The sequence below is a fragment of the Tursiops truncatus genome, chromosome 17 (genome assembly GCF_011762595.2).
Source record: "Tursiops truncatus isolate mTurTru1 chromosome 17, mTurTru1.mat.Y, whole genome shotgun sequence".
In the NCBI taxonomy this organism is placed as follows: domain Eukaryota; kingdom Metazoa; phylum Chordata; class Mammalia; order Artiodactyla; family Delphinidae; genus Tursiops; species Tursiops truncatus.
In genome coordinates, this window is record NC_047050.1 from 33,088,347 (window position 1) to 33,101,740 (window position 13,394).

A 13,394-nucleotide genomic window follows, 5' to 3' on the forward strand; every position below is an offset into this window, starting at 1 on the left:
GAAGAAAAATATTTTGAGGCCTAATATTAGGCCTCAGTACAGTTGCCCTAATCAACCTTTACAAATTTAGCATTAGGTATTTGAGAAATAGAGAATGTTTGTAATCTAGAGAAATGTTTGTAAACATGTTTGATGAATATATTAATTATTTTTCTTTCAGGTTTTTATTAGCTAACTTAAGAGTTCATGGGTAATTCTCTACACAAACCACAGGGATCTTAATCACAGGGGAAAGTTTGATATAATCTGTACAAATTGTCAGTTTCTTAGGTAACACCAAGTCCATTCCATTTTATTCCAAATCTCTGTACCTCAAGATTAGTGCTAAAAGTCTTTTTTTTTTTCTTTTTCTCCCTGACTCCACTTCCCTACCCCAGACATTTGGTAATAAGGTTCTTGGCCATGTTCAGGGTTAATCTTTATTATAGTGTCCTTGTCTTGTTTCAGTGAACTGAACTCATCAGTCATTATGGCATCCAGGTTAGAAATCAAATCACTGTGGTCTGTTGATGTTTTCAAAGCTAAGGGAAGTTAATAGCTTCTTATATTCAGTGGCACTAATGAACAACAGCCAAGCCTTTTTGATTACCTCTTGGTCTTGTTTTTATCATAAACCTAGTTCAGGGATTTCAAATGCTAAAATAGGGACTCTGTTTAGCCAAGTTGGTCTTTCACTAGTTATGCATGAATGTGGCCCTTTTGAAATGGACTCTAATAAGAGTCAATCTTTTCCAGGTTGTGGGAAAGCAGCTCTGTAATGTCACATACTGCACATAGTTGTTGGTCAGGATAACTGCAAAGGAAAGTACAAATGTGGAAAAGTGCTATACAAATGAATCCAAAGGGAAAGAAGCCAACTAATGAGCACAGCAAAACAGACTGTGAAAAATCTATAGTAGGGCTTCCCTGGTGGCGCAGTGGTTGAGAGTCCGCTTGCTGATGCAGGGGACGCGGGTTCGTGCCCCGGTTCGGGAGGATCTCACATGCCGCGGAGCGGCTGGGCCCGTGAGCCATGGCCGCTGAGCCTGCGCATCCGGAGCCTGTGCTCCGCAACGGGAGAGGCCACAACAGTGAGAGGCCCGCGTACCGCAAAAAAAAAAAAAAATCTATAGTAATACACACCCGCTTCCCCAAAGTACTTGAAATTCCCATCTGTCTGTCTACTTCAGATCCCTGATTGGTCACCTTAGCTGGCCTACAGCTGACTAGAATAATGGTGGGCAATCAGAAAGCTGTTCTGCAAGCTAATTGCAAAGAGAGGAGATTAGAGTGTGGGTGTGCTTGGAAGAAAATTTTTGGTAAATGTTTTTAATTTGAGATGGTGAGTTGTAAGGATGGAGCAGTTCCCATGATCACTTGAGTTTGGTCTATTTTTATTGAAAAGGTAATAACAAATTAGTTTTGCTAATCTTATCTCATTTACTATAGCACATGCTGTAAAACTGTTGCTTCTGATAACATCATTATTTTCTTTGAGTTGAGTAAAACAGCTCAAAGTGACCTACCAGATTTATCCAAGATCATAGTAAGTAACAGAGCTCAGGACTCAAAGTCATGTCTTCTGACTCCAGTCTCCATGGCCTTTCCACCTCATCATGCTTGCTTTTGCTAGTGGTGAATGAGATCCACTTCTGTCCAGTGAAAGATAACTGGGCTCCAAGTTTTCATTTTCTCTTGGTTTTCTTGTTTAGTGGTTGCATTAAATCTCAGCTGGCAGCACTTGCTCCTGTCTGCCACCCTTCTCCTTACTCCTATTAATAAGTGACTAAACAAAATTGCAGGTACAGGGGATTTCCTGTCCTACTATCTTGTTCCTGTGTGGTGTTTGGTTTTTCTGGAGTAATCAGAAAAAGAAGAAGAAGGAGAAGGAGAAGGAGAAGGAGAAGGAGAAGGAGAAGAAGAAGAAGAAGAAGAAGAAGAAGAAGAAGAAGAAGAAGAAGAAGAAGAAGAAGAAGAAGAGGAGGAGGAGGAGGAGGAGGAGGAGGGAGGGAGGGAGAGAGGGGAGGGGGAGGGAGAGGGGGGAGGGGAGGGGGAGGGAGAGGAGGGGGGAGAGGAGGAGGGGGAGGGGGAGGGGGAGGGGAGGGGAGGGGGGAGGAGGAGGAGGAGAAGAAGAAGAAGAAGAAGAAGAAGAAGGAGAAGGAGAACCTCATTATGTGTTCCACCTAAAAATTTCTCTTTCTTTCTTGCCATGCATATTTACATTAGAAATACCAGTTTTTGTGTTTGCAGAGCATCTAGCCAATGACAGCTAGAGCCTGTCATCCTTCACACCCATTTTTCAGGCTCTTTTATGTGGTCTTACAATAAGGGCATCTCCCCTGCAGTTTAAACATGATCACGAAATGATTCACACTGGTCTCTGTTCTTCTCTTCATCGTAATTAAGTCTTATGTGTATCTTACAGAAACTGTTACTGGCAAGAATTCATTCCGTTGAATTCATTTATTTGAGAATATTCACACATCTCCACCCAGTTTTAATATAAGCAGTGCAGAGGCCTATGTCCTGCTGAGTTCCAGAGGAGAGCAGCATCTTAAAGCTCCTTAATCTATGAAGGACTTAATACTCTGGACCAGAGACTTACCAGAGACAAACAGGATCTGGATTCTGGACCAACACATGCTTTCCTCAAGTCCTCTGCACTCCCCTTCGATGGAACGGTCAGGTCAGCAGCAAGGTCGCCTCTGATCTTCTTGTGTTCTTTTTAGGGTTTCAAGAGTTTTGAGTTTGTAACCTTAATTATAGTATGGTCAAACCAGCATTGTTTTTTCTCCAATAAATAACTATGATTGAAAATCTCATCCTCCTCTGCCTGCGCACTGATTACAGTAGCATTATCCTTTCTGGTTATACTTGTTTTGCTGTTGTTGTTGTTGCTTTAAGAATGCAAGAGTGAGGGAAAGGGAAGTGGGTATAGGGATGCTGATCTCTTACCCAGGGGACCATTCAGCTAGTTCTCTTCTAACCAAAAAAGGGGACAGTTCAGACATTCATTTGGCTGAATTCCTACTTTCCTATTATGGCTGTCCATGTGTTCAAAAATAAAAATAAAAAACACAAAGACCTATCTTTGTGTGAGCATTCTAATTTTCATTTCAGTCTCTTTGTCCCTTCTTGCCCTTCCAAGTCTTAGGGATGGACCCTCTATCACAGTTAGGAAAACTCATCTCTTTGCATTTACATTTGAACATCATTACAAAAATCATTACCGATTAGGTAAAAGTTAGATATACTGCTCTTAGGAACTATTAAAAAGAAGTTATTTGTTTTTTCCAATATATAAAACTAAAGTTTCTATCCTATCCAGTTTTTCACATATGAAGATTTATTTCTATGAATCATTGCAAAGATAAAAATATATTTTCTGATTGAAAAATATTTGTTTCTTGGAAACACTATGAATGGAGGATTTTAATATCTTTTATGCTGATGTAGTTTGTCTTTATGGAAAACATCAGTGATCACTGCTTTAAGAATCTCAGATTCATAATAGTTACCACTTATTTGGTACTTACTATGTGACAGACATAGCAGTAGAGGCCAGGATTTCATAGACAGGTAAGATGAAATTCTTCCCTCAAAGAACTCATGTCTAATAATAAAAACAATTTTAATTTGGAGGTATTTAAAAGCCAACTATCAGTTCAAAATAAGAATTGTCTAGAGTGTAGCTATCATAGTGTAAAAGGGGTACAGAGTTGGCTTGGGGTGATCTAGGAAGATTCTTTAGAGAGACCACCTTCCCTAGATTCAGCTTCAAAGTTCGGTAAATGATGAAATACACTGACAGTTAAAGGCAGTTTAGATAGAACAGAATATGTGAAGATCATCAGAAAAAGTCCCTGAAGATTAAGTGAGAAAAAGAAACAAGCATTGCTAAGCATTGTATAGAAGGAGAGACATCCAACAACGAACATTACAAAAAGGCATGATTGTATTATAACAAAGTGAGCACAAAATCCAAAAGCTGCATAGAGGAGGGCACTTCACTCAGCTCTGCAGATTAGGAAGGCTTCCCAGAACAGTAATGCTCTAAATGAGTTTTAATGAATAGTAATCTTCCCTGTGGTCAGTGGAGTGGGGAAAATAGACAGTTAACAAGGAGAGATTACATATGAGAAGATATTGGACTTAGAGTGAATAATTTGAACTTAGTTGTTCAGCATTTAGTATGTGCTAGACACTGGATGTCATCACGAGATGGGGTGAAGATTGACTTTGGACTAGACATACAGCAGCCAGATGGTCTTTTGAAAAAATAAAGCACATCATTTCACTCTCTTATTTAACAACCTCCAAAGTAAGGTTGATTTTGCAAACAAAATAAAATCCAAATTTCTTAGCACGACCCACAATGCCCAACCTGATCAGGCCTTGACGATTTCTACAAGTCCTTCTCCTGCCACATTTACTATACTCCAGTCCCTCTGGCCATCTTTCTATTTTACAGGACAAATATTTTGCTTACCCAGGAATTTCCATCTATTGCTCCCTAGACTGCTTATTCCTCAGCTTTTAGGTCTTAGCTCAAAAGCTTGGACAGATCTTTTACCTTAAGATAGCAGCCCTCTTTCCCCAACCTACTGCCCAAGACCATCTCTGTCCTCCTGTTTTACTATCTCATAGTATTTATTACAACCTAACAATGTCTATTTATCTGCTTTGTCCTATCTGTCTCCTTCAACAATACTGTAAGCCCTTTGGAAACAGAGACCTTATCTGTCTCTTAGACACTGCTCCATTCTCAGCATCTAGAAGACTTGGCATTATCTGTTGGATAAATGAATGAATAACCATCATGAGAGTGAGTAAGCTGAGGGGTGTTCATGATCAGGAGAAATGAGATTTAAAGGGTTTTCCAGTAGAGTTTTCCAGAGTAGAAAACTTAAAGGCTGAGCTGATGAAGATATCCATGAGGAACTACATTATTAAATGTCCTTAAGAAAGGATCTTAACATAGTAAACATGACTGCATTCATTGCGAATGTATTCATTGTGAAATCCTAGAAAATTATACCAATTAATTTAAAATTTCATCTGTGTAACATTATAATGTATAATATGTTCTTTGTTTTGGTGGGGCAAGGTAGCTATGATGTATCTTCTGGTAGAAGGCATCTTTCAACTCATTAACTATTATTCTTTCAGGTTCAGTCAGAACCTGACTGATTCTATGTCAGGTTCTCCATTATAGGATTAATGTACTTACTTAAGGAAAACACAGCCTGAAAGACCACAGCCAACCAGAATAAGTAAAATACACACTATTAGGAGGTGTTTCACTATGTTGTTCAAGGATTTTTCAACTAGTATATATTTATGCATTACTTATATGGTTTCTTGTGAAAATCATTTAAATAAAAGAAATAACTTATCAGAAGCAAAGACAACTTTAAAAAATCATTCTTTACTTAACACTTACATATCTAGGAATTTATCCTAAGAATAAAATTTAACAGAAAGGTAAAGATGTATGTGACAATATCACTATATCTTTATTGTAAGAGCAAAATCAAGCAAAAGAAAATATTCATCAATTTGATGGAGAATTATATAGCTAATAAAAATGATAGCCACATAAGAGAAATAATTTATGACAAAATATTTAAATGAAAATAACATAATACAATATAGCATTAATTACACAGTATGTTGGGTCAAAAATAGACTTTGGAATATGAAAATACTGTTTCAAATCACATTTAGTTGCTAATGAACAATATGACTTTGGGCGTGCCCTTTAACCTTACTAAGGTTTTCTCATTTGTGAACTAGAAATACCAGTAGTGCCAATTCTATCTCATAGGAACAATTTTTTGTGTACTGAAATTCATTTGTTCTAAAAATTCTATTGCAATTTCTGACTCATGTGAAAGTCAGTAACTCTCAAAATATTGTCACCTTCTTTGCAACACACTTTATATTTTAGATTTAACTTTTACATCTCATCATTGAAATAACCAACAGAACCTGCTACTGTGTTGTTAAGTGCTTTGCAGGACTTGGTAACTATACATTCTTCCTGGTAAATGATACATAAAAATTAACTAAAAGACTAAGATATAGAAATCAAGTGCTTAGAGAAGCCACGGCTCTCATTTTGTTTTCTTTCACTGCATTCTTATTTGCTATCATAAGCCATTTTTCTTTTTAAAAAAAAGTGTAATGAAGTTTCATTAAGAAACTTAATTAAGAGAGGTAGAGTATGAAAGAAGGAAATAATAAATCATATAGAAGAGGAAAAGAAAGAAAATGAATGAAAAAATATTTGTAGAGAGAACAGATGAAATCGATCGATGACATGGAATAATAAATCTATGTATAATTTTCACAGATGGCTATGATTCTGGATGATGTGATATGATATCTATGAGCAGCATTTAAAATACTCAGTAGTTTCATTTCAATTCAGTCATTCTAAATGTATAAAATTCAGTCATTCTAAATGTATAAAATTTAGAAATGCTAAGATAACATGGCTTGCTGTTTCTGGCTATCAAATTTACACTGAAGGCTGCGATACAAAATATGTTACCAAGCTTACTACACTACCCCTTGCTTTAGTGATAGAAGGCTGTGGATGATACCATGTTTGGCTACAAGCAGTAACTAGTTTATTTGTTCCTGCATCATCGGCAGCACTCAATGAATATTATAAATACCAACAGTCATTTTTATTTCCTCTTTTATAAGTTTATTGGGAGATTGTCTTAAAGATGTTTTTGTTTATAATTGGTGTTACAAATTTATAACATTGCAGTAATATATCTTAATCTATTTCAATCCAGATAACTGAAGGTGGGAGGTAATGTGTCCCTTAAATGCAATAAAATAAAATAATTTTAGTTTCCCATTCTCTTGATACTATTCATGACCAAATGAAGATTGGGCTAAAGATTTCAGTATTGAGGGGTTCTTATAGACAGTTAAGAGTCAAATCTTTATATGGCCCAATTTTTCTGGGTTTAAGGTCATCTTTAATGTCACAGTCAGCTCTGAATTTGTCACTACACAAGCAAAACTAAATCTATAATTCTTTTTTTTTTTTTTGCGGTACGTGGGACTCCCACTGTTGTGGCCTCTCCCGTTGCGGAGCACAGGATCCGGACGCACAGGCTCAGTGGCCATGGCTCACGGGTCTAGCCGCTCCGCAGCATGTGGGATCTTCCCGGACCAGGACACAAACCCGTGTCCCCTGCATCGGCAGGCAGACTCTCAACAACTGTGCCACCAGGGAAGCCCCCAAATCTATAATTCTTGACCCATTGTTTTTATCACTAATATGATATGCAGCCTTGCAGTGGAGTACAACAGGGAGACTATATGGGAACAGTTGTAAGCATTTTACACTGGGAAAATAGAGCTAGTGGAATAAGAGTAAGTGTCAGAGAAAACAGGGCAACTGGTAGCTCCTATATTTACATAATATTTTTTTTCTCCTTTTATCTCTAGCTAAGTTATCTTTCCTTCAGTTTATTATTTATGTACCCTCTTCCTGGTGATATTCCCCCTCTATACTTACGTTGGGTCATTTGTAGAGACGTGGATGGACCTAGAGTCTGTCATACAGAGTGAAGTAAGTCAGAAAGAGAAAAACAAACATTAACGTATATTAACGCATATATGTGGAATCTAGAAAAATGGTACAGATGAACCTATTTGCAGGGCAGGAATAGAGACACAGACGTAGAGAATGAACATGTGGACACGGAGTGGGGGGAACAGGATGAACTGGGAGATTGGGATTGACATATATACACTACCATGTGTAAAACAGAGAGCTAGTGGGAATCTTGTGTATAGTGCAGGGAGCTCAGCTCGGCACTCTGTGGTGACCTAGATGGGTGGGATGGGGGAGTGGGAGGGAGGTCCAAGAGGGAGGGGACATAGGTATACATATAGATGATACACTTGATTGTACAGCAGAGACTAACACAACATTGTAAAGCAACTATATCCCAATAAAACAAGCAAACAAACCAACAAAAAACTTAATCGGGATTGGAATTTCCCTTTCTGGAACTTCTTGGAGTCTATTTACCAGTGAATATATTTTACCAAGAAAAAAAAATGACCTTCAAGTTTACAAAGACTATGGTAAGAAATCCAACTCAATTTTCTTCCCATTGCACTATCTGACTTACAATGCTAACCACATAATGGAGTAAATGCTTCTATGTGTCAAATGCAAGGACTTCCCTCTTTCACTTCCCTGTGAAACACATGAACACATACACATCTGAAAGCATAAATGCAATGTTTCCAGCGCAAAATGGGCACTTAATGAATGTTACCTTCCCTTTCTTTTGTGTAGGACTGTGTGCTAGTTACCAAACATTACCTTAGGGAATTAATGGGTAAAGCAAAAGGCAGATAGAGAGAGAACAGCTCAGTGGTTAGAACTATGACATTTGGTGTCAGACCTGGTTTTGAATTCTGGTTTCATCATTTAGCAGCTCTCTGTCTTTTGGAAAATTATTTAAACTCTAATTCTCAGTTTCCTCACATCTGTCAAGTAAAGATACCACTTAGGCCATAGGATGACTTTTAAAAACAATGAGCTATTATATACAAAGCACTTAACACAGTGCCTAACACATAATACATAACTTAATTTAAAAAAATGTTTTAAATTTAAAAATATAGGGCATTCTCACTAATCATTAGAGAAATGCAAAACAAAATCACAATGAGCCAGTAGGACGGCCACTATCATAAAAACAGAAAATAAGTATTGGCAAGGATGTAGAAAAATTGAACCCTTGTGCACTGCTCGTAGGAATGTAAAACTGTGCAGCCACTATGGAAAACAGTATGGAGTTTCCTCAAAAAACTAAAAATAGAATTGTCTTATGATCCAGCAATTCCACTTCTGGGTATATATCCAAAAGAATTTATTTATTTATTTATTTATTTTTATTTTTTTAATTTTTATTTTTGGCTGGGCAGCATGGCATGTGGGATCTTCACTCCCTGACCAGAGACCTAACCCACACCCCCGCAGTGGAAGTGTGGTGTCTTAACCACTGGACCGCCTGCGAAGTCCCTCCCAAAAAATTTTGAAGCAGGATCTCAAAAAGATATTTGCACACCCATGTTCATTGTAGCATTATTCACAATAGCCAAGAGGTGGAAGCAGCCAAATGTCCATTGATAGATGAATAATGAAATGTTATATGCATATGATGGAAAATTATTCGGCCTTAAGAACTAAGGAAATTCTATCACATGCTATAACATGGATAAACCCTAAGGACATAATGCTGAGTAGTCAGTGATGAAACAGTTGCCAGGAGCTGGAGGGGGAGGGTAAAATGGGGAATTGTTCAATGGGAATAGGTTTCAGTTTTGGAAGAAGAAAAAGCTCTAGACGTCTTTTACACAACAATATGAATATAGTTAACACTACTGTACAATTAAAAATGGCTAAGGGTACATTTTATATTACATGTTTTTTACCAAATTAAAATAAAAGGGCATACTAAAAGAAGAGTGTCTGTAAGGACGTGCTCTCCAGTTCTTCTCCAACACCAGAACAGAGAAAGGGGAGGAGAAAGGACAGATAAGGGGAAAAAAAGACTTTCATCTCTTAAAGTCTGTTTGTGGGGTTCCTTGAGGTTAGGGGGAAGGAAAGGTAGTGTAACATAGAAAAAGCTGATCAGAAACATCTTCTCCCCCTTGGCTTTGAGGATACTCAAAAGAGGAAACTAGAAATAACCATCATGGAATGCATTTGTATAATTTATTTGCCTCAAAATTGGAAATGATAAGGGTTGAGAGGATAGAAACAAAACTTTGGAAAGGAGGGAAGGAAGAAGAATTGTAGAAAAAGCCTATAGTTTGGAGTCCAGATGATGAGTTGAAATCCTCTTTCCACTATTTGCTTACCTTCCCTGGGAATGACTTTGTTCATCAGTAAAAATGGGAATGATCATACTTTTCTAACAGGGTGTTGGGAGAGTTAACCCAAGATACTGTTTTTGAAACATTCTTTTTATCCCATGAAATACAATACACATTTTACCTGTGATTTTTACAGCTAAGCAAACTCTAGCTAATGACCACAACAGGGAAAAATAATAAATAAGTTCTACATGCCTATTCATAGAGTTAATCATTTGTTGTTTTGATATCTACTGTTAATCTTATTTATGAATGTCAATATTAATTCAATACAGGGAACTGTGGGATGATTCTTATAATCAAAGTGAAAATGTGACAACTTACTCCTGTGCATTTCAAGTGATAAATCATATGTTCTTACTTAAAACAAGGAAATAGTTTAATGTTTTTTAGGGCAAATGATTGTCTTGAACTATGGCTCAGGAATGTGATTCTATTCATTTTTCTGCCTTTATCTAAAGATAAACTTAAATATTTACAGAAGGTGATAACCAGATTCTTTCTGCTTCCAAAGAAAAAGGAGGAAATTTTACTGTGTAAGATGGGAGATGGAATAACTTTTGTACAATATGGTTACTATGATAATGAATTTTTTCCCCAAAGGAAAATAATGGAATTTTTTCCTTGGAATTTTTAATAAAAGGTCTGCCATATCCTAAAGTATCATGGGGAAAATCTCCATTGGAATGCCTCTTGGAGTCATAGTTAACAATATTTAGAGTAAATATTTCCCCAAATTGTGTTTCATTAATGTGATTTCCCATGTTTTGTTTTTCTGTGTATGTTGTAGCTCCAACAAAAAAATACATTCAGTTACTGTGCTACTGTTGCCTAAGGGAGTTGGATGGTGCACAAGAAAAAAGAGAAGAAAAATCTAAGTAGAACTCAATGGATATTTACAATCATGTGCCATTTTCTAAAATGGCTTGAACTTGCCTAGTTTGTTTATCAGTTTCTTTTTTTATACTGTGATTACCCTTTCTCTGCTGGGGTTGGTTTATTTTACTGGTGGAATTTTTTTAATATTTGGCTAGACATTTTGGATCTATACCTTTTTTCTTTATTTTTACATGAAAATTCACTCAGTATCTATAATTTGGGCAGGAAGATGTCCTATATCAAGGGCATATATTTATGATCTTAAAGAATTCATTAACAAAAAGTTAATAAGTTGTATTACAATCATAAAAGTAAATAAGTAAATGAAACTACAGGTCTACCCTCAAGTAGTTATTCTTTTATTAGCTCACAGTAAAGCAACATCAGTTTCTTTTGCTAATGTTTTCTTAATACTAACAATAATGACATTGCCCACTGGTTTCCACTTCACTGATCTAGTCTTGATTTATACCAACTGTGACCCTTTCCACTTAGGTTATCTCTTTCAAGATATCCTGTTTCTGTGCAGAGAGTAGGAAGAGAAGAATTTGCATGTATATACAGGCAGAAAGAGAAAAATGAGGAAATAAAAGGCTTTCAGGGAAGTAGAAATTTCTATGAAAACCCCTAGGGCATTTTTTTAAAACACCGCTGTTTACCAATCTTTGTGAATCACCCAACTTGGAGTGTTAGCTGTCATTCAGGAAATCTTTTAAGATGAGGATTTTGAACATTTAGATAGAACTAAATGGCACATGCTTTGTCATTTTTCCTTACTTCTCTGAGTAAACCAAGAGTGTCATGGCTATTGTTCTTCAATTAGGCTTTACACCCATGACATTATGATTTAGAGGAATGAGCACTATAACTGACGTCTGGATTCTATTCCTGACTTTGTCCAGTAATGTGACCTTAGACACTTCCTTAATTAATAGGCTTTACTTAACTCTCTGAAGTTGACTAAAATTTCTACTCTTAGAGACTAGGGAATGTTACATTTAACAATAATTCATAAGTCCAAACTTATCATCTAGAAGGAAAAGGAAAACACCTGCCTGCTCTGGACTCTCATGTATCAGTTTGGGTTGCCTTTTTGAATCAGAAAGACACAGAAAGCTCCATGGTGAGGTGTGAAAACAAAGAAGACACAGCTGATTGAGGTTGAGTGTATCAATGAAAGGAGAAATGTCACAGCTTATCCCAGTGTTCTCATGCTTGCCTCTTTTCCCCAAGGCCAGGGTTGACTGAGAGAACTGGAAGTGACATGAGGACAGGTAGTTGAGAGATGGGAGAAGAACAATTGCTCAAAATTGTCACCAAGAAACTATGAGAAAGACAATGCCCTGATATTTTCAATAAAGTTCTAGAGTATTATATCCGAGGTTGCCTAGGAAAAAGGAAGGTTAAATATGAAAGTATGGAAAACATAAAAATTATATCTTTATTTAAGTAACACATTCATATTGTGGGAAAGGTACAGATAGCTACAAAATAAGCTCACTACAGATAAGCACAAAAATAAGTACTGTTATTTTGCTGCACATCATTTCAGGTTTTATATATATATATATATATATATATATATATACATATACCTCTTAAAAATCAGGCTTATTCAGAAGTGCCATTAATATTGAAGCTTAGTAGAAATTGCATTATATTGATGAAAGGTTCATTTGTTTTTCAAGATGTACACCAATGGCCTTTAAATTTGGTAACTTCTGTGTCATTCAAATGTGTACTTCTGCAGTTGTGAAAAGTATCAGTTTTACTATCTGTGGGTTGTGCTTGCTAGACAAGTCTTAAATTTCATATTTTTTAAATCAGTGTTATATAATTTCTTATAGATCATTGTGAAAGGGTCAAGAAATCAGGATAGCTGTTTCTCTAATTCCATTTAAAATCTATTAACTTTAAGTTAATGGAACTATTAGGTTGTTACCAAGCAAAAATGCCTTTAAACAAAATTTTAAAGTATTTGTGTGTATATGTACATGTATATATTTACACATGTATTTAATGTAGTTAATCCTGGTTATAGATAAAGTTTCATAATGCTGTTTTATTCATCACATTAACTAGCAGTAAAACAGACTTTTATCCATAGCAGGCAAAGAATTTCAGGATTTATACACAGATAGCCTACAAAGTTATGTAGTTTGAAAAGTAGTGTTTCATTATGAAGAACTCTCAATTTCTTGCAAAGCTAATCTAATTAAAAGGATATGTAAATGTTCTTGAAAAAAATGGGTTCCAAGTCTCAGCATAAATATCCTCCTCTCTGTGAGACCTGACAGAAGAATAAAAGGACTCACCACCAGATGCAGATTTTGTAAGACCTGAAGCTTATAAAATTGGGGAGGCCTCTCTTTATGAAAAAGAATTTAAAATATCTTACTTCTGCAAATTTTACAAAAGACTTACTACGACCATGTGAACACATTCATAGCCTATTCGAGGGTATGTGAATGGCCTTGAAGGTTATTTTATTAGTCACAAGGTAATGAAAGCTAGAATTTTGAGGATTACCAATTTTTATGTTTTAGATAAATATTTACTGATATCAAAGAATATTAACAATACCACTAAGTGAAAGAAAAAAGTTACAAATA